This window comes from Pelobates fuscus, chromosome 3 (genome assembly GCF_036172605.1).
Source record: "Pelobates fuscus isolate aPelFus1 chromosome 3, aPelFus1.pri, whole genome shotgun sequence".
In the NCBI taxonomy this organism is placed as follows: domain Eukaryota; kingdom Metazoa; phylum Chordata; class Amphibia; order Anura; family Pelobatidae; genus Pelobates; species Pelobates fuscus.
In genome coordinates, this window is record NC_086319.1 from 321,160,772 (window position 1) to 321,184,534 (window position 23,763).

The following is a 23,763-nucleotide window of genomic DNA, read 5'->3' on the forward strand; positions in this document are numbered from 1 at the left end:
TTTAATCTCATTGTTCATATTATCTGACTTTTCACGTTAACTAGCCCTCCTAGATAGATGATTACAATGTAAGCAGAAGAAATGTCAGAGGTTTCAGAGTGGCAGCAGTTGTTCATATGCCCTATGTTCACAGTCATCGTGCTACATTGTTTAGTAGATTTGTGGCTTGTTATAGTCTTCCTCCAGTTTTTGCACTTTTTCCACCACTTCATTATGAGCAGCTCAGAGTCCTTCACTGCTATTTCCAAGATGCTCTGTGTGTTTTCTGACGTCGGTCAGGTCCTTGTGGATGGAATCGGTAATTTCTTTAAAATTTGCATGCAGCATAGTGCGCAATTCGCTCAGAGCTTCTCTCTGTGACAGAATGGTCTGTGAGGGTCTCTGTCAAAGTCTCAGACTCCGGGCTTTCCTCCGAGGGTAATGATGGTGCGGCCTGATCGTCGCCATCTTGACCATGCTTGCAGCATTCATCTGCCATGGTGCATTGAATCTGTAAACTTCAGTTGCTTAGACGAAGCCATCCAGTAGGTATTTGCATGATTAGAGTGTTAGCTCTATGATTCTTTACTTCCAGAGTGATATTTTGCAGGATTTGCAACACTTTGGACCCACAGACTCGCGGATCTCTCACTCTGTGCGACCTCTCCTGACGGAAACCAGACACCCCCCAATTTGTGACTTTTTAAATTAATTTAAATTGGTATTTGAACAACCAGCTGTTTTGCAAATTTATAGTATAAATAGGACTACTATTTGTGATATCCTCAGTTCTTTCTATAATGTATTTTCTGTTTATGATAAATAAATTGCCACTATGTTAAATCTCAGAGTTAATTACATGACCAATGCACAGACATGCCTACTACGGCTGTAAAAACATATATATATATTTATATACTTTGCTCTAAAACAATGTTCTTTGCTTTTACTTAGACTGTAGTATAGTTATTGATGTAGTTTTCATGGCAGTGCCTGATTGTATTCAGGAATCACTATTTTAAAAGCAATTGGCTGGACACATATATATTCATCAGCATGATATGGCAACAACAACGGTTAAGTCAGATAGTGTGTGTAAGTGATATCATTATCTGACATTTACAATGTCCAACTGCATATTGATTCTCTCTGTAGCCAGGATTTGCTTAAAAGCCGTCAATCTGTCTGCCGCGAACCAAGAGGGGAACGGCACTTATTTGGGTTTCCCACAGTTATTGTTGCTGTGAGACAATTTAGTCCAGTTTAATACAGTGTAATATATCTGCCAAGTAAAATATTCCCTGCTGTTAATTACTGGTAATGTTGTAAAAACACTGACTAGTTGAGCAATGCTTTCTTTAGCAATTTAGAACGAATAGGTTTTAATTCACTGAAGACAAAATTGTAGTGAATTGACAACATACAAAGTTTGAAAAATGCAACAATAGCAAAAATACAAAAAGCAAAATACCTACATTTGCCAGAAGAGGGAAAATAAAAATATTAAAAACTTATAGTGACTCTGGACGCGTTTCGCACCTGTCCTGACACTTTATCATGATGTTGATAAGGCATCAGGACAGGCGTGAAATGCTTCCAGAGTCACTATAAATTTTTTTTAATTTTTTTGTATATTTCCCCCTTCTGGCAGATGTAGCTATTTCCTTTTGTGTCATTTTGCTATTGTAGCATTTTGCAAACTTTGGACTCCCCAGAGGGAGAATGAGTCTGCATTTATTGACATGTGTTTAAAGATTTTGTACTGCCTGTCATTGATGAGCTCTGCACATATTTCTATGACATGTTGTTTTTTGTATCAATAAACCATAAACCATTCTATGAACTACCTTGTGGATTTTCCGGAGATCCTTATGAGTGTGGACTGTTTGGTTGGTTTTGGTGATTGTAGGATTATTCCAGCATCAATATTATGATCCAGGATACATTTAAAGCATGTGAGTGTCCACGTTGTGTTACATATTTAATTCCCCTGTGGAACTGGAGTTGCGGCAACAAGCAACTAAGGAAAGTTTGTTTTTCCTGTAATTCAGCTGGTTTGATTAAATTTAAGTTCTAACTTTGATAGAAGCCTAAACCACGTGAGAATCAAAAGAGAAATGTAGCACATTGTATGGTACACATCAGGTGTAGACTGAATGCAAGGATTGTAACTTACTTCCCATGGACATTATTCAGCTCGGTCTGTTATGGATTGTTGCTTAGCAGTATTCTGGATTTCTGAGGGGTTAATACAAAGTATTGAATGGTGTACGATAGCATAGTCAATAAAAACAATGAAGCTTATTTTTTTCAAAGAAGTGCCCCTCATATTTCAGACCAGATTAGTCCAATGATATTGAGTATTTTGACAGCATAAATAAAATAATAGATAATGGCGGAACAGTAGATAACACTTATTGGATTTTATTGACGAGTATGGTCCGTTAAAACAGACAAAACAATTTCTCAGGCATGTGTACGGTTCAATATCAGAACAAGAGAGACATTCTTTCAGGAACTCCGTAATTATGGATATGTAACAGTAGCGTTAAGTCAATATATTGTTTTTCAGAGGATGTTTTTAAACAATAGTCAGTATGCGCAGTGATGTCGACACCATGCCAGCCAGAGAGAAATCATCAGCAATATTTGATTCCAGGGCTAGGTTTCACTTGGTTCTAGAGGATAAAACCTCTTGTCAGAGAACGGTCTCAGACCCAGCAGGTGCATCTCGTTGCGGCGGTGTTCCCACGTGGAAATTGGAACGCTGCCAGTTCACACTTACCTAACTCCTACGGCATCTCCCGGTCTCACTCCGAGCATGGTTTCAGTCCTGATGGGCGCTCCTCGTACTCCTCTCTTCACGCAGCAGTGGGATCTGAAATTATTAGCCTTTTAAGGCTCCAAGTTAACCCCTAAGTCCCTGACCATTTGGAACATGCGTGTGACGTCACACATGGACATTCCAATGTCACATGCTTCCCTGCAGCCAATCCTAATGTACCTTAGGCTATTTAAACCTGTTTTTAAATAATTCTTAGTGCCCTATCGTGGTTTCCATTGTGGTTATCCGAGAGCACGTTTATGGCATTGATTCTTGTTTGTTTTTTTAACTATGGCTTGTTACTTGTTCTTTTTATATGTTAAATCCACACGTTCTAATGTTTGGTAATATGCCTTAGGGTTTTCTTTATTTCCTGACAGAGAGTCACTAGAGGTGGATAGAAGTCCTTTCTAATTGTAAAAATAATATATATTAAAAACTCTTTAATGGTTTCTACTACTCTAAAGAATGGATACAAATAAGAAAAATACATTACTGCACAAGTTCTGACAAAGTTCTGTTTGTAACCTCATTTTAAAATGGTCGATGTCACATCTTATTCCACGTTGCCTACATTTGTCATAATTTATTTGCATGTTTCTTTTTCTATTATTAGTGCTTATTATTATACAATGCTGTTGAATATGTTGGCATCCTATAAGTAAAATAACAATAAAAAAAGATTTGAGATATAGCATCACAGAAAAAGTTAATTGTATCCAAGATGGAAGATAGATCGTAAGTTAATTCTGTAAAATATTGTATATCTATATATTACTAGATTTTATTCCATATATACCGTGTGTAAGAAGGCACAGTAAGTTAATGCAGTGTGTGATATAACAAGTTGTGTGAATTTATGCAGAGTTGATTGCTACAGGTTGAGGAGGTAGTTGGTTTGATGAAAGAAGGTTGCTTGTTTGTACATTTGTTTTTTTTTAAGGATTGGAAAGGGTTTCAATATCATTTTTTTTGTTTTCTGTGAGAAAGTGGCATGTATAGAGAGGTTCTGTTTGTGAGATTTGGAACTGGGGTAGAATGCAACAGAACTTACAAGATGGATTGCTGGGGTTGTGGGACTCTCTGGGATGTACTTGTACTTAGAGTCGTTTTCCCTCCCCCAAATAAGCTTCAAAATCCAGAGTTCACAGTCTCTGTTATAAATATTCAGCAGCAGCTCATCTTGTCAGCTTTTGAAGATAGCGGACACTTTAAACAACTGAGCTCTCACCATGTAAATGAGATGCACTTTGTGGTGTCAGAAGAACTATATCTGCAGAACCATTGTTGCACTTTACGTGTCTTGAAGTCCATAATGCTCCATCACAACTCAACACTTTCAAACTCCTTTTAGGTTTTATTTCACTGAGCAACCATTTCCTGAAGCCCATGGAACAGTGAAACAGGGGAGTGGGCCTTGACAAGGCCAGGAAGTGGGCAGGTGAATCAATTATGGGATGGGTTTAGGGCAGGGCTAAGAAGGGGAGGAGAAAGGTAGTTTAAATAAGCGGCCATCTTAAGAGAGGGGCCAGTTAATCGGAATTTCACTGACCTGTTACTTGTCCCTCCCACCCTCCCTATATATTTGAGGTTAGTTCCCGTTTGGTCACAGCGGCGGGAACAGGGCGTGTTGAAGGCAGGATTTAGCTGGAATTGGGAATGGACAGGCCAAGGCCTAGGCTGGAGTAGGCCAGATGGATTAGAGTGTTGGTAGGTTCGAGCTCTTCGGTGGCTACGAACCTAGGGGGTAGGGGTGTCTGGGTACACCCCTACAGTTAACAGTATGTTTTTTTTGGGGCCTCTCTGGTAGGCCGTGTGTTACTAGTTAAATGTTAAGTGAATGTCAATTATTGTTCAAAAGATAGGGTCATTGTCAGGGGTATTGTGCGGGGGGATAGTAATATAATGTTAGTTGGACAATGACCCTAAATGTTAATTTATTTATATATTTAATAATTAATAAAGCTGTGGACGTTATACTCCAACAGAAAATTTTGGTGTCAGTGTTTTATTTAAGGTAAAACTAAAGTAGCACCTGCCGAATAACGACGGTGCATATGTCATGGTCCCATGCCTCACAGAAATCTAACTAGACTCCTCATTTATAGATTGCAGTGTGATATTAAGCAGGAAATATTACAGTCATTGTTTGTTGATGTCATCATTTACTGATCTATCGCCCACAGAGAATAACAGGCGATAACTACTTGAGAAACCTGAATCTACATTAAATCCACTGAAAACCAATATCTGACACATTTTGGAATTGACTCAGTGATTCATAATACATTCTAGTAAGCACTAGGAAGAAATCTATTTCAGTATGTCCTATATAATCCATTTTCAGAGTGTGGTCATCATATATGATGTCAGTACACCACATTGTATATTATACTGTATACAACACTGCTTCACACAGCAGGAAAATACATTGTGTCATTCCAAACGGACACTTTTTCTCTGTGTCTTTAAGCCTGCTTCTTTACAGTTGCAATGTGCGACTTTGTGTACTCAGTGGCATAGTTTAATTATTATGAGACATTTAGGATGTTCACGAGTAGTAATTCCAATTACATTTTTGGAGTGATACAATTTCATGAGCCCTGGCATCAACTGGCCTTTTAATAAACTGGTTGAAGAAAAGAAATTGGATGTTACATAAAAATATAATGTAATTACAACTACAGACAGTGATAAAGTGGGGAGAATTTTAATGTGATCTCATTCATTGTACTAGTAGCTATTTTACAATTTAGAATGAATGTGAAAATATGTAACGTCTGTGCTCACTGACAGAGAGACAAACTGTGCAGCGTGATCAGGGAGTTCACAAACCCTATTCCTGGCAGATCCAACGTATACTGTTTATAGGCAAATATTCTGAGTCTATAAACTTGTATCACACCCTTGTTCCAGGAACTGGAGGTCACGTTCACCATGCCAAACACCCACCTACCTCTTTATCTTAAAACCAGACACTAAATATCCACATTCCTGCACCTCCTACGACCACAGCTACCAAAACTCCCTTAGATTAATGTATAAAGAAAAACATTTCTGTAAGAACAAAATCAGATCTATCAATATTTTTATCAATATTTTCCATGACTAGAAGGGGATTTTTCTTCTAGGATCAATGACAGGGGCCGTGATTACAGAGTGGACATTACTGAGAATTACCGATGAATAGATGTTTATGTAATAACTAGCTCTTTGTTTATAGATTTGTGAGCTGTTTGGCTAGTGCAGTGTCCATAGGTATGCCCCTTCTCGGTCTCTCCGCTCTGCCCGTGACCTTCTCCTGTCTGCTGCTCGCACCCATACGGCCAAATCGCGCTTGCAGGACTTCTTGCGGGTGGCTCCCTTCCTATGGAATAGCCTGCCTACCGCCATCAGACTCTCCCCCAGTCTTCAATCGTTTAAGAAGTGCGTTAAAACCCATCTCTTTAGGAAAACTTATGGCATCCCAGAGTAACCTCTACCTTACATACCTGTCTCTTGCTCTCTCCTAAAGGGCAGCACTCTACTCTCTCCTCCAGCTCTGCTTCACTCCCACCTTATTTGATTGCTATTTCCTGTCCGACTGGGTTTTACGCCCCACCTCCTATAGACTGTAAGCTCGTTTGAGCAGGGTCCTCTTCAACCTATCGTTCCTGTAAGTTTTCTTGTAATTGTCCTATTTATAGTTAATCCCCCCTCTCATAATATTGTAAAGCGCTACGGAATTTGTTGGAGCTATATAAATGGCAATAAAAATAATAATAATAATAATACATTCAAGATATTGTTGACAATGACAGGTATAATATAAATGCGCACATTGTATATTTAGGGTGGTCGTGGCACTGCAAATATCAAACACAAATCTAGCTGACATTAAGACATGTCAATCAGACTGTACACCTTATTGATTATTAATTCAAATATACCAGGGGAGTAGGCAAGAGTGAGACATTGCTAAATTGTATCATGTATGCCACTCTTTAACTGAAAACCACTTTATATAGCCTTAAAGAATATACTGGTAGTATGTAAATTATACTAATTATTAATATGCTATTCTGGACTTATATAGAGTTGCAGTTATATCAGTTTATGCGCAAGGTTGGAACAATTCATTTTATTTTAATAAAAATAGTGCTGTTAGCTCTAAACATGGAGTTGAAGTTGCACTATAGCATTCCTTAAATAGGTAGGTAGCTAGCTAGCTGAATTCCGAGTATATCAATGTCTCACTCTGTGTAAGACAAACAGTTAAAGAAATATAAATATTCCTAATGAGATACATTTTGAGCAGAAAAGAGTTTTCGAAACACTTAGGTATATATTTAAAATATTTTTACATTTACAGCTTTTGATAAACGAGTTACAATGAATAAATAAATAAAATGGTAAAATTAACACAAATTTCGAGGCTTTGGATATGTTAAGCTGCCATCTTCTACAAACTGTTTACTAAGGGCATTATAGAATCTGGATATAATGTACTGATTGTAGATTATTTAAATCACTCCAGACACCATAACAACTTCATTGGAATTAAATTGTCCCTGGTGCCGGCTTACCTTTAGTTTTTAAATGATTGATAAATGTTCATGAGTAGTTTAACCCCAAATTCTTGACTCCAGCGCCATTTAGCTCTGACTCTGTCCTTGCACTTCTCTCTTAAAAATAATTATGTTTCTCAAGCTTGTTTGTGAATGGGGAGCTATTGATTGGCTTAGAGCGTTAGCTGATGCTCTCAGTCAATCAGCGGTGTCACACTCGAGGCTGCCTAAGACTTTGTTTCAAGAATTAGAGAGAAATTGAAGGACGGGGCAGAGCTAAATTGCACTGGAATCAAGACTTTGGGGCTGAACTGTTGATGGACACTTTAACCCCCAAAGGTAAGCCGGCGCCAGGGACCTCCTGTCCTGACATTATCACAATTTATTCCAATGCAGTGCCTGGAGTGTTCTTTTCATAATTTTTGCCTTAATTTAAAATAATGTGACATTTTCTAATGATTTTATTAAATTGTAAAATTATGCAAATATATCCATGGAATTATTACAAAAATGCACAAAATTGTCTAAGGTCAACATTTCCATGTATAATAGCTATTCAGACATTGTATACTACCAAATTATAACCTTTTTTTTTCTTTTTTCATTTTGTTGAAAGAATAAATCGTACTGTCATAACAGCCAAACCATCACGACTAGGGAGGGGGGGGGGGGGGAGGGGTCAGTCTCCCCCCTGTTTTCTACATCCATGAAAAAATATTTTCTATTTCTGAATTGAATTAACAACTAAATGGCTCCAGAATCACAAGCACAAATAAGAGACCAATGTTTGGGGATAGGATGGGTAAACACATATTAGAAACCCAGGTTTTATATCTTAACCCTTTGAATTCTAGGAGTTTTATCATTGCATTTTCATTCAATGGATGTATTAATGCTCAGATATTATACAAAACTTTGGCACAGGGCATTCTGTCAACCCCCTTCTTATGGAAGTTCTTATGCAATTTTAAAGACTGTCTCTTTTCTGTGCGTCAGGGAAGGATTCTTTAAAGAACAAAATAAGGACCACAAACTGCTTGTGACATCATGCTTTATCTTCATGTGATTCTACAGGGAGTGCAGAATTATTAGGCAAGTTGTATTTTTGAGGATTAATTTTATTATTGAACAACAACCATGTTCTCAATGAACCCAAAAAACTCATTAATATCAAAGCTGAATATTTTTGGAAGTAGTTTTTAGTTTGTTTTTAGTTTTAGCTATTTTAGGGGGATATCTGTGTGTGCAGGTGACTATTACTGTGCATAATTATTAGGCAACTTAACAAAAAACAAATATATACCCATTTCAATGATTTATTTTTACCAGTGAAACCAATATAACATCTCAAGAGGTGTACTGTTTTCCCTCCTTGTAAATCTCACATTTGATGATGGACCACAGGTTCTCAATGGGGTTCAGATCAGGTGAACAAGGAGGCCATGTCATTAGATTTTCTTCTTTTATACCCTTTCTTGCCAGCCACGCTGTTGAGTACTTGGACGCGTGTGATGGAGCATTGTCCTGCATGAAAATCATGTTTTTCTTGAAGGATGCAGACTTCTTCCTGTACCACTGCTTGAAGAAGGTGTCTTCCAGAAACTGGCAGTAGGACTGGGAGTTGAGCTTGACTCCATCCTCAACCCGAAAAGGCCCCACAAGCTCATCTTTGATGATACCAGCCCAAACCAGTACTCCACCTCCACCTTGCTGGCGTCTGAGTCAGACTGGAGCTCTCTGCCCTTTACCAATCCAGCCACGGGCCCATCCATCTGGCCCATCAAGACTCACTCTCATTTCATCAGTCCATAAAACCTTAGAAAAATCAGTCTTGAGATATTTCTTGGCCCAGTCTTGACGTTTCAGCTTGTGTGTCTTGTTCAGTGGTGGTCATCTTTCAGCCTTTCTTACCTTGGCCATGTCTCTGAGTATTGCACACCTTGTGCTTTTGGGCACTCCAGTGATGTTGCAGCTCTGAAATATGGCCAAACTGGTGGCAAGTGGCATCTTGGCAGCTGCACGCTTGACTTTTCTCAGTTCATGGGCAGTTATTTTGCGCCTTGGTTTTTCCACACGCTTCTTGCGACCCTGTTGACTATTTTGAATGAAACGCTTGATTGTTCGATAATCACGCTTAAGAAGCTTTGCAATTTTAAGAGTGCTGCATCCCTCTGCAAGATATCTCACTATTTTTGACTTTTCTGAGCCTGTCAAGTCCTTCTTTTGACCCATTTTGCCAAAGGAAAGGAAGTTGCCTAATAATTATGCACACCTGATATAGGGTGTTGATGTCATTAGACCACACCCCTTCTCATTACAGAGATGCACATCACCTAATATGCTTAATTGGTAGTAGGCTTTCGAGCCTATACAGCTTGGAGTAAGACAACCTGCATAAAAAGGATGATGTGGTCAAAATACTAATTTGCCTAATAATTCTGCACTCCCTGTAATTGCCATTATGTGTGTTATTACAACCATCCAGCTACGGGGGGAAAAGGACCTAATGCATTATATTGGGATTATTCATTTTTAAAAACTTTACATGCAACAATACATATTAACCCCTTAAGGACAAAACTTTTTTTTTTTTAAATTCTTTATTTTTGTAGTGCATATGATGTTAACATACAGGCACGCGGTACCCCAAAGGCACTCCGCATGCACATTTCAAAGACAGAGTGATTACATGGAAAGCAATTGAGTACAGTAGAACGATGCACTATTTTTTATATATATATAAACATGTTTAACTCGTAGTGTATTAGAAAGCTTAAACAGCTGTAACACGTTAGGGCTAGCTTTGCCATCTTGGAGGGATATCCAAGGATGAAGGGTATCCAAGGAGAAAAGCAGCCGCTCCATAACCTTGACCGTGAGCAACAATATGACAAATCATGGCAACCATCAGAGGCATTAAACAAAATAATACTAACAATAGTGGAAAAATAATACAGAAATTAAGTGCAATCTACAACCTCGCTGGTATGAAATATAACTGGCTTATACCCTGATTGCTTTAGGTCGCTTGTGAGTCCGCTTGTGGCGTTCAGTTTATGTCGTGTATAGGCCCTGCAGAGTGTTGTCACCCAGTACCCGAAAGAAGAGAGTATGTCGCACATATTAAACATTCAGGTTTAGATGTTGCTCGTAAGGTCATGCGGCCTAGTTAAGATGTGGGCATGACAAACTGTACAATAGTATAACTCGCTAGAGTCGCAGTGGGAGGCCTTCTACTCAATATCCTATAGGATCATAGTAGGTGGTTGTTTTGTCTCTGTGGGGCCCTGATAAAATTTCAGTGGTCTATGCGAGAAACTAGTCAGTCCTAGTGGCGCATTCAGCCACAATAGTGTGCTTAATCATCGTATTAACAAACTCAGTAACCAAGCAGGGGTGAGCGTTCTTTTAATGGCAGCGGCTAGACTCGAAATGGTACTGTGAATTTTTACGCTTAGACATTGCTCAATCGTGCATATAGTTATAGTAAGTAGTTAATTAGGCCATTATGCAGGCTATTCAATCAGGTCTAGCTCCCAGCGATTGGTACTTATGCTGGTATAGATTGTTTAGCTAGCAAGGTACATCTGTAGTATTGTTGCTTGCCTGATTAGTTATGCATGAACAAACATAGAGAAACATGCTGTAGAAGGACAGAAAATTTACATTAAAGATTTGCTCGGCATTTTAAACGTCTTACACAGGAACAAGGTGGGAGAGAAAAAAAAATAAAATAAAATAAAATAAGAAAAAACCTAACAATGGTAAAACGGCAGGGTCTAGAGTTTACTTGTTAGTAATGGTAATAAGAGCGTCCCAAGTCCCATTGTGTGTCTAGGCAGGTAGCTGGGCAACGGGTAGTTGTAAGTCCTCACCCGATGCCGCTGGTGTGCTTCTGGGGGTAGTCTTGCATGTTGGTTCGCGGTGGGCACCGACCTTTTCGTCCCTCATCGTGCGGTCTGCACCAGGTTGAGGTAAGGGTTGATGTCTTGCTGTTCTGGCGGTTGGCGCGGCTGCAAGCGAGGAACCGCTCTGGGCTTGCCGTTGCTTGGAGGCTGCGGTGTTCGGAGGACACTAGTGCTGCTGAGTGGTAAGCGGGTCGGGTTTGTCTGGCAGTCTCGCTCAGTTGTATGCGAGGGTGGGTGATGGTGCTTGTGGAGTTAACCTCTCCTTCCCGCCATCCGGCTCTCCGGCACAGTCTCCGTCTGGCTGCTGCTCTGGGGGCGCGATGCGAGTGTCTGCACAAGCGGCGCCGGGTGGCAGGGCGGATCCATGCCGCCGTTTCCTTCACTGCTAGTCGGAATGACCGACCCCTGTTGTGGTATTGTGCCCATAGGTTGGTGCAGAGCCTCTGAAAGAAGTCGTGGACAAGTTTAGGTGGCTTTATGAGGGTGCTTTGCTTCGCCGGTCTCGTGCAGGCCGCCATCTTGTTTGGGCCTTTGCGGACTCGGTTGACCGCTGGTTCCATTGCTTGGTGAAGCCAGTGGCTGGGGTAGTCGTGATACAGGCTGAGTGGAGCCGGGATAACCCCCACCGGTCCTAGGGGGGGGGGGAGGTCCGATACTTCGGGTAACGCTTGTTTTTATGGGCCGGGAGAGCGGCCGTCTCTCCCTTGCCCTGTACTGAGTAGGCCCCAAGACTCTGCTCCGAGAATTCTGCCGGCATTCAGGCTTGCGAGGTGTCCCCCGGTTCCCCAGACTCTGTAGTCCACAGTGAGGCAGGTAAGGGTTCTGGGTTGGGTGTTTTACCCCCTATTTTAGGCAAGATTCTGGATCAGGCTCGGGAGCTCACAAAAAGCATGTCTGTCCAGCTTCCCGGTCAGGCTCCGCCCCCAAGGACAAAACTTCTGGAATAAAAGGGAATCATTTCCGTCATGTGTCCTTAAGGGGTTAAATGGTAGGCTTTCAAGAGTTTATATTAATTTATGTTTTTATTCTTAAAGCACCAACATTTTATGACAAACAAACTAAAAAGAACAAACACCTCATATTGATGGTCAATTAAGTATATCAATAGAAAATAGAATCACATTTATTTTTAAAAAAAGTTTATAATTTGTTTACAATTATATTTTCATTGGGTTTTAGCAATCAGCAACACTAACTTATTTATTTTACAAAATATGACTAAACATCTCTGGTTGTCTGTCTCTAATAAGGATGGGGCAGTATTCATTTTCTGTTGCTATGATCTTTGTAATATGGCAATTTATGTTTATCTGGTCTATGTTAGTTTGTTACTTTGAAGCAATAAGTCTTCCTTTTTTTTATCCTGTCCTCCATATCCAACGTGATCGGTGGCCAGAACCCCATGCCATAGATTCGCCACGCCTGTTCTAAAATAAACATAAAAACATTTAACCAACAAAATATCCAGGTAACTGCCAACATAGTATTTAATGTTCTCTTCCTAGGTTTATAAGCCAAATCACTTTGCAAATTTAAAGCCAACTAGATCAGCAGTAATGTGAATCACTTAGCACACTTAAACTACTAACAGTCATAACTCTCCAAGCACCATAACTCCAAGCACACTATAGTGATTATGGTGCCCGGAGTACCCTCTTCTTGTAAGTTCCTCCCTGTTACATCAGAGAGAGAGAGCTTGTAGCTTCCATTAGCTCTTCTGAGCTAAACCCTGGAGTGCAGGTCTAGCTCATTGGCAGAATGCACCTCTCAGCCAATGAGCTACACCCTGCACCCTGCCTGTCTTAGCTCAGACAGAGCATTCCTGGTTCTCGGCTCTGGTGCTTGGAGCGTTTCTTTAAAAATTTATTGAAAATTTGCCGTTATAGGTTCTGGATGATTTACATGAGCACTCAATACAAGGTCATGTTTTCTGGGACACGTATCACATATACATAATGATGGGCAGCACATGAAAAGGGTAGCCCTGCAATATGTAGAATTCAGAAGAAGGTATATAATATCAATCAATGAGGAAATGAAGAATCCTGCAATTAAGCAATTAGCCAATAAAGAATCCTGCAGAATATGCATCATACATACTGCAGGGCTAAATACTATATGTCCTGGTAAACATGGTGCATCTGGTCCCCTTGCTCATGCTGTACAATAATGTTGACAGGTTATTGGGAGTATACCTCATTATTTCTCCTCAAGTTTTGTTTAAGGGTTTTATAATTCAAAGAATCCTCTTTTTATTTTTTTGTCAAGCTACTTCAAAATGGTTGAAGATATGACAAATCTACTAGGCTGGTTTTCATAACCTTCTAGCAATTAAACAACTTAAATTACCCGTAGAGCTTATGATGCTTGATTGTCCCCTTAAACAAGGAAACTAATTCATTCTGTGTTATTCCGAAAAAATGATCACACAAATGAGAAATGGCCTGAAATGGTTTTTGTTTTTTGTTGCATAGCAAGCTGGAACCCAGAAACAACTATTTTATTTTCACACTTGTATTCATTGTGATTTTAGTGTGATGTCACAGAATAATCTAATTGCATGACTGTGCACTTTCAGCCTTTCCCAATGGAAGAAGGGATGGTTACATTTAAATGATCAGGCACAGAACTAAGATTTAAACATTTCTTAGCATACATAATCTGTGTGAATATGCAAGGCATGCAGGGTGATCAGCATCCAATGCCTTAGGCTCACAGCATGCCTTCGTAGACATGATCAAGAAATGACTTTTTAATCAAGATTTGGATGTCTTGGAATAGTTTACCTATGTTATTATTATTACTACGATATATTTTGTTAGGCAAAATATTCTCCAATGCAATACTGTGGAGTATAAAGTTTCCAATGCTAACGTAATGTTTCAGGATTCAGTTTCAGTGCCATCTAGTAGCACTATCTATGCAATGCAAACATTTTTACTTCTTATGTGTTTGATACAAACAGTGCATTACGCTAGTGAGACAGGGGTAAAAAGAACTGGGGCTAGATGGTAAGTGTATGGCATTGGATGGCACTTAGAGACAGATTTTAAGCAATATGATAAAATTCTGTTATTGTTCCATGTTGTATTTCTCATTATTATACCTCAATCATAAGCAATTAGAGACAGACTATCCAACATTCAATATGAAATCTGCCTGATTTGATAGCCATAGAAGATAGGACAATATGCAGGTCCGTCTTGGAGAACATCCACAATCTGTTGGTCGAAACACAGCTAACGTGTGACCTAAAAAAATCCTCTTAGAAAAGACTAAGCATTTCTTTACACGGAGAATAGATATTTTTTACCCCCCAAAATTCATAAAACCATGATGTTAAAAATGAATCATGGGCAAATATATAGAGAAACAAAAGAAAAAAAGTTCTCAAACCATGCACAAAAACAGAGTAATCTCAACAACTGATGATGGCAGTGAAAAGAGGTCTTAGGAGTATCCAAGCAGACCAATGAAAGGACCTCCTAGAGGTCCTAGGAGCAGCAGACTAATGAAAGGAAATGACTCTTCAATATTAACAACACACATTTGTGTCAATCAACTTAATTATCTTGCTATGCTTTCAAAAACTATTCAGTAATTGCCCTCAGTTTGCAAAACAAAAGAGGCAAGTCAGTAACACCAAACCCGATTTGTACTAACAAATAGAACAGGTAAGAGAACAAAACAAAAACAAAAAGAGAAACAGAAAAGGCAAAAATATAAAGATGAAGAGAGATGAGCCTTGCAGAGAGAAAGAGTAAGAAGCAATGTGTAGTAGAAAGACAAGCCGTACAGAACAAAATGGACATATCAGGGAAGAGGTGGTGGGGTGTGAAACAAAATGAGGGAGGTGGACTCATTGGCAGCAGACAAGGTGAGGAAAGATGCTAGATGACAGAATTTATTGTGGAAAATATAGTAGTACATTTTTCAAGTTTTCCCAGAAGCTTGACAAGAAGCTAATTAGAGAATGAAAGAGAAACCTTCAAAAACAAAAACCAGTGATGCTAGGGCAATAGTGAATGAAATAATATTCATGGCCACCAAAACCGCAGTTCTGCCCATACAAAGATATATTTTCTCCCCTTAAGAGCTGTTCTCAGTCTCCCTGAGGTTTCCCTACCCAGCACAGCTCTGAAAAGTGCCCGCACTCCAAACTCACCCAGTGTCCTGAAGCCCATGGAACAACGAAGTGGGGGGAGTGGGCCTTGACAGAGCCAGAGAGTGGGCAGGTGCAATTATTTTAGGGTTTGGTTTAAGCTAATGGAGCTTTGGGGTGGGGTTAAGGGAGTTAAAATAGCAGCCATCTTAGAGAGTGGCCATTCTAAACGGAGCCTCACTTACCTGTTAGTTGTCCCACCCACCCTCCCTATTTTGAGGCCATTTTCCCGTTTTGTCACAGCGGCGGGAACAGGGCGTAGTTAAGTTGGAAGTTCTTGGGGAATTGGATCTGTACAGGCCAGGGTCTAGGCTGGAGTAGGCAGGTGTCTGGGTACACCCCTACAGTTATCATTATGATATGGGGCCTCTTTGGTAGGCCGGGAGTTTTCAAGTTTATTGTTAATTGGATGTTATTTATTGTTCATGTGGTAGGGTCATTGTCAGGGGTATTGTGCGGGGGGATAGTAAATAATGTCAGTTTGACAATGACCCTAAATTTATTTATATATTTAATAATTAATAAAGCTGTGGACTTTATACTCCAACAGTATTAAATGTGTCCGTGTATTATTTAAAGTTAAAGTTTATAGCACATGCCGAATAACGACGGTGCAAATGTCAGAGCCTCACAGGGAAAGCCATGAGCCTCCTAGCGGTCACTCTAACTGGCCATGTGGAACTCCCCACTGGACACCATTAGTGCGACAAGAGTGCTATTTTGACCAAAGGAGACGGAAAGCTATCCGGGGATATAAGACTTGGGGGGGTTACTTATTTTGTTATGTGTTTTTAGGGATATATTGTAATGTTTTCTGATAGATAATTAACTTAGCGGTTACTGATCTAGTTATCTCCTAGACTCAGAGCTACCAGGGTGGGACTTTTATTGTTCTAACCATGCAACCCCTACTTGGGTCATGTGCATATAAGTGTGCCTTGTTCTCAATCAAGACAGTTCTTATTCACCCTTCACTAAGCCTTCTATAGAGTATTGGGTGAAACCGCTATAACAGTTAAAATTACTCCAGGTATTCAGCACTTAAATAGAGGTCCCCTAACGGAGATACTTAAGCTGAGTGTTGAGCTCCGTTACATGCACATCGAGGGAATTGTGTAACCTGCAGGTAATTTTTTTCCATGCTGTATATAAACCCATTCTTATTCGGTAGACTATAAAAAGTCGAACACAGTCTTGCTGCCGTACAAATTCCGAGACACAGCTTTGAGCTAAGAGGGGCCATAACTGGAACCGGGTGAATGTGTGACAGGAGACTACTCAATACATCAAAAACTTGCACCTAGAAGCTTGAAATTTCCTGACATTACCACCCCATGTGGTAGTAAGCCACCCTTTCTTCGCAATGCCAGAAACATAGGTGGGATTAGCCAGGGTAAATGTGCATCAGCTTCATTATGCCCATATCTCATCTTACGTAGCATTTGAAGTGAGGCAGGTAGTTAATTTTTTAATAACCCTGAAGACCTCTGTTCAGTGCCTTTTGCTTAGTTCGTGGGTACATTCCTTCCCATACTCACTGATGCTTCAACTTCCCATTTAGTCAAGTATTCTGAAGCAAAAGATGCTCAAGCAAGGTAGTTCCCCTCTCATTGGATCTAAATTTATCAAATTCTCTACAATTTTGACATGATTAGTTTCTCAGCATCAAAAAAGCAGCATCCAAAAAAGGGGGCGGAAAGGAAACTGCAAAACTAATCATGACAGACACATGTTAATATACTAACACTCATGATTATTCCTTATCATTCCGGTAGACTGGATTTTTTTCTGCAACAAAAACAGAAAGCAGGGGAGGAAGCTGCCCCACTCTCCACTACAGTCAATATTCAACTAGTTTCTTGTACAGTGAAGGAGAAAATATGTTGATGTAAGGGACTGACCAGAACACTGGTAAACACATTTCTTCCTTTTCTGGGCAAGCCAAGTGCTGTAGTGGCAAATTAGGTGAGTGTTTTTTTTCAGTAGATTTTGGATTTTGCACTGCAATTGATGGCAGCAAAATCCTATATCTGGAAACCATCTTACGTAACTACTCCCCCGCTATCAGTTTTACTCTTTTGAAAGAGACAACAGTCAACCTATCAATAACACTTTCCTTTTCAAGACTATTGATCTTTGTCGATTTTTACTCTTGACATTTGCAATGTCTTATAAGTGCAAGTATTGACATGGCTCGATTCCTTAAAACCGCTGCCAGCACGTACCCTCCTGTGTGCATCAAACTCAAATGCACTCCAGAAGCTACAGTAGTGTAAACACTCAATTAATAAATATATGAACCTGCTGCACGAACGGGATATTTAAAAAGTAAATTGATATTTTAGGCCAGATCGAGTACAAAATGTTACAGATTTAAGCTATTCTGTGATGTGTGTATTTCAAAGTCTGTCCATTTCCATTATAGTCTGGGATTCTGGGTAAAATATGTAGATGAAGATAGAGATAAATGTAACCTTACTTAGAATGTTAAGGTCGTGGAGGATGGAGACACAGCAGGGGTTATACTTAGTTACCACAGCAATAGCTAAGCAGAGCTGTAATCTTGTACTTAGAGGAAGTACAGATGTCACTTTCTATATTAATCACTAATACCTCTAATTCTGGCATTCACAGCATGCAAAAAAAACAAAACAAACCATGGAAGCCTTAACAAAATAAACGGACTGTGCAACAGTGCAAGGTTCAACTCCTGAAAAGCTAGTCAAATTAACAGGTTGTTTGTTAAAGTGTCACTAAGCACCATAATCACTTCATCTTACAGAAGTGGTTATGGTGCAAAGTTCCTGTCCTTGCAGAATATATTTTTCAAAATGTTTAATTCCAGAGATAATTTCCCTGTGATGTCAATCAGCCAGCTAGAATACTCTCTACTTAGTGAGATTTTATCTGAGGCTGATGGAGGGATGGAGGGTAAAATATTTATACATTGTAATGGGAATGTAAGGTATCCACATACTAACAGTGTATGTGGGAAATAACCCCAGTCACCCTCGTCAAGTGGATAAGAATTGTGTAGCCTATAATAAAATTATATAACAAGTCACCATTGTAATGGATATCTAAAAATCATTTTTTGGGAAATATTTTGATAAATAAAAATATTTTAAATAAATTTGACATTTTTGTTTACAAATCCCTAATTTGGGAAGTTTTGGACATGCATTTGATTGGACAATGACCAGCACTAATAAGGAAGCAAGTGCTGAGGGAAAAAAAGGGTGGATTTTCTTCAGCTGCAGAGGCCAGTTCTGCAGCAAATTAAAGATAAGTTTTTAGGACTTGGGACATTTTAGTGAACACATTTTTGTGCAACTGAACTAATTAAACACATTAAAATTTTTTGGACATAATGTTTTTCTTTAATTCTTCTATTTTGTCCATGGATTAAGTCTGGGATATTGCTCTATGATAGCTCTGACATGTTTTGACATGAGGGAGTTATGTTTGTAGTAAATATTGCCAATGGATTTCATCATTCCTTCCGAATAATTCCTAGAATACCTAGCCACTGTCTTTTTTTTTATCTTCTCTGGTGTGCCCATAAGAGAATGGGGTACTTACCTATTTTTCCTGCAATTTATTGTAGAATGGTGGAAGAAAATAACATAGTATTACGTAGAAATGGTATGGATAGGAGAATCTATAGAGAAGCACAAATGCATTTTTGCAGCACAACAAGAGGTGAGAATCTGGGATAACTAAGATGAAATCTGTGACATGATGGAGATTTCAGAAAATAAGAGTCAGGATCTTATGTGAAAGACCACTCCACTCCCCAAAAATCACCATTTGTAGGCGTATTTTTAAAAACAGTTGGCAGAACCTACAGTTCTCTTGTCTGCTGCCTTTGCAAGTCTTCCTCTTCTTTCGAATTTATGGTTCAAAGCACTCCAACTTGCAGCTATATTTGTATTGCTGTGTTTATAAAGCGCTGAGTACACAATACGTTCACTCTAGTAATAGGTCATTTACATTACAAATGTAGATGTGCTAAAAGTGACTACCCCAAGAACATCTCAAATCTAAATTATGAAGGTTTTGTGGCTATTTGATTTTAGCCCCTGGAAATGCACATATTACAAAAAGAAATCCCACTTTATGTCAAGGCACTGTAATGCTGTACAGGAGTATCCAAATAAACGTGGAGATGGTTAAGAGCACGTTCTTAATTTAGTTCATTAAATAAACCATAATTTGCCACTGTTTCCTGCCTTGATAACACCTTATTACATGTCAGGTTGCCCAATTTCTTGTTTGTTCTAATAGCTTTAGTCAGATAAACTCAATAAGAACCCTGCTAGCGTGGCTTCTGTTAGACAGCTACAAACACAGCCCAGTAACCAATTTCTGTCTAAATAACAGGAACCACATAAATATACTGGGAACATATATACCTTAAATCTCCACTGATTTAACAAAATGTATGGGTAAGTCTCACACTATGGCCCCAATGTATTTATCATTATTATTATTATCAATGTAATAATTCTATAGGAATAAGCTGCATATACTAATATAAATTCTACGTGTTGTTAGAAGTTTGTGTAGCATATTTCATTATAGTATGCACCCAGAGCCAGATTAAGAGCCCAATATTACAGAATATTATCAACAGAAAACACTAAAACAGTTATACCTCCCGAACGACAGGTATCTGATGGAGATGGTGCTGGAGGGAATCTCATATGATGCAGCTATCAGAAAACACATACACATAGCATAATCTCTTGCATTTAATCTTTCACGTAAACCCATGCCCCCTAACAGCAGTGTCCGGTGAAGAAGGGTTTCGGTGGGCAGGGTAGAAGGGTGGGCCACTGATGTGAATCCCGTAACCAGAACTGCCCGAAGGGACAAACATGCCCCAAAAAAGGGGCATGTCTGCAGGAAGAATTAGATGACCAACCAAGGGCATACTGTGTAGACAGCACCCTGAGCTTGGCATAAATGCCTCTAATGATGCGCTCGCTCTACGTTTTCTAAGAACTGTCCCCTACCACTCACTGGTCCACTCCTCTCCTTACCTCCTTACGAGCAGGCAGAAGCTCCTTCTATACAGTCTGTGACAGAGAAAAGGTGGATGTAGTGAGTGTCGAAGAAACGGAACATATTTATTCTTAGATAGGCAATTTAGAAGCCTTCTTTGTGTTGTATTTTTTGTAGTCTGAGTGCGCCGCAACTATTTTTTTTTCATGAAGAAACGGAACATGTCACAGTGTTAGAAATACTAAAGCAGCAAGAGTATTTGTATAGTGTGCAAAGTCAGCTTTACCTTAACTAATTTCATTGTCAACCAGTCTACAAAAGTATAGTTTCGGGGGGCGTGTCCGGCAGCCGACGAAGATGGAGGCTTAGTTCCAGAGCTCCTCGTGGCGCCCGCAATAATACCGCTCAACAAGCGAAACCGGCACACTCTCACACCACAGATGGGCCGCACAAAACGGCAGACAGACCCCGGCGGCACCCCAAGACCCTCGGGACCCGGGGGAGACCACACAATCCGGTCCTACCTCCAGGCAGCAACCCGCGCACAGTCACCGCAACGGGAGATGGAGGCCGCAAGTCAGGCAGACGAATCACTCCCATCCACACCAGCCAGATTCTCCCCAACACTGTCAGAGCCCCAGCAGCAGCAGCAAGGGGGTGAGTGGAGAGACATTCTCCCCAATCTGCTCCATAAATCTGACTTTGAAGCCCTATCAGACCGCCTGGGCCGTGTGGTCCGCGAGGAGGTAGCCCAACTGCGTGCCGACCTAGTGAACATGGAGGCACGCATGGCGGTAACAGAAACCGAGACCAAGGCGCTGAGAACAGACGTCGAGCAGACAAACACGGCAGTGATGAACCAGGAGGCTGATATAGCATACCTTACAACATGGGTCGACGACCTGGACAACCGTGGCCGCAGACTGAACCTGCGAGTCCGTGGGGTACGGGAGGGAGGCCCCTCGGAGAACGTACCGGAACTACTGAGGCAAATTTTCGCCCAAGTCCTGGGCGGCCAACACACGCCACGAATAGGTCTGGTCCGAGCGCACAGAGCTCTGAGACCCATGCCAGCACCAGAAGAACAACCCAGGGACATAATATGCTGCCTCGACAACTATCATCTCAAAGAAGAAATACTACGCACAGCCCGCCGCATGGGAAATGTCCGCATGGCAGGCCAAACTACCTCCATATACCAAGACTTATCCAGGTACACTCTACAAGCCAGGAGAGCCTTACGCCCAGTGACATCAGCCCTCCAACAGGCGGGAATCCAATATCGCTGGGGCTACCCGTTCTCACTTTCTGCAAGACACGGTCAGGACCAACTGTTCATAAGAAAGCCAGGTGACGTCCCAGGATTCCTACGTAGCCTAGGCCTCCCGCCACAACAGGTACCTGACTGGTTGGCGAGATCGTTTCTTCAGCAACCACCGGGACCACAACCACCACGCAGACCTAACGCAGGCCAACAAAGGCCCCAGCAACAGCAACAACGAGACGGGAACCAGGGCCCAGTGAGGAGGGAGCGGTAACCAAACACCAAGCAGCGCAGCCGGGGAACGGGTGTGGGGACATGGGAATCACTACACAGCTCAACGAAACCGTGAGTACAAGCAGTGGGTACAGACCAATTCATACTACACTTGTCAGCAAGCCGTGGGGAGGGGGACGGGGGAGCTAAGGGACGCAGGGGACACCAGCCACATCAGCTCCACACCGTGGGGGTTCCTGCATAAAGACGAACGAATGGCAACACCTATACCGCCAGATAAGGCGCAGGGGGGGCAGACGGGACACTTTGGGGAGGGGGACGGGCAGCCCAGCCACAGTGGGCAACGAAGATGGCGAGCAGCAGCACAAACAGATACGCAAACATCCCAGCAGAACTATTACCTGAGGTGCAACTCAGACAGACGCTTGGGTCCCACCTCATGTTGCAATACCAACTAACAACCCACAGGGGGAGGGAGAGGGGTTGGAACCTGAGGGACGGCACCTGAGATGGAGGGGGAGCGGGACCCATGGGGCACAAAAGCTGAGTCGAGCATAGGAAGGGTTCAGGGAAGGGAATGAAGGAAGCACGGCAAGAGCAGGAAGACGGGATGCACTCGAGACAGAAAGAGTGGCAGAAGGGGGGGTCGCAGGAAGGCAGAGGGGAGGGGGGAGGGTTGGCGCAGGGGGAAGAAACAATAATACAGACATGTAGGTTAACAACTGGGGGTGATAGGGGGAAGGAGGGGAGGGGGAAGAAAGGTGAAGGAGAGGGGGGGAAACGACAAGATAAAAGCTCCAAAACTTTCCCAAACACACGAGGGGGGGAGGGGAGGGGGGAGGGGGGGGGAAAGGGAGGGGGAGGGGGGGGGAAGTACAAAAAGTTGACCCACATGCGCTCAGCCACTGAACACGGGGATACAGACCACGCGAATGGGTAGAGGCAAGCAAGAATCTAGGCAGACACCCGATCCTTACAGCCCAGGTCCCACGACACTTACAAGCAGAAAGAGGGAAACTGAGAATGGTGTATATGTTATGTATATAAATTGTGTGACATTGCATTAAGATGTACTGCACGAAACGTTATGCCCATGACAAAATTTGTGGTACCCAGAGCACCAGACGGCGTACGCACACGACAAAACGGGACGCAACACAAGCTTAGGGAGGCGAACATGACAAAGCGTAAAACTCAGAGACCCAGACGAACCATAGCCACAACAGAGGGATAGTCCATACCGCGAGAAGCAACACATAGATGCCGGACCACCCACACGCTGAGCAGAAATTGACGTTAAGACGCAGGCCAGGAAACAATATAACCCCCCCATGTCACATGGTGCCCAACCCCCTAACTCCGAATAGACATGCACCACCAGCAGACTACAGAATAGCGACTCACCCCCACCCCACAACAATGATCAGCCCAGCCCAGACTGATCCTAAACTCAACAGCACGCAAGACCCAACCCCACACGGCACACCGTACCCAAGGCAATACAATTCAGAATCAGAAAAGCTGTAAGAGCGCGGCAGTAACAACACGCACACGGCACAGCGCACCGCGCACACACAGTATAAAACCCAACACACACAGAGAAACCGAGCAGACGCTACCGATACACAGCCACTTAGGAGACGAAGGATCACAGACTACTACTAGAACTAACTACTATTTACGACAAGCGGAGGGATAACCCACCACGGACGAACTACCCGACACCCCCACAGGTGTAGGACACAGAAACCCCCGATACTAGGGGGCCATACAACTCCCGGAAACGACCCAAGCCTACCAACTGGTGGAGCTACACGGTCAATCCACCGGGACGATTG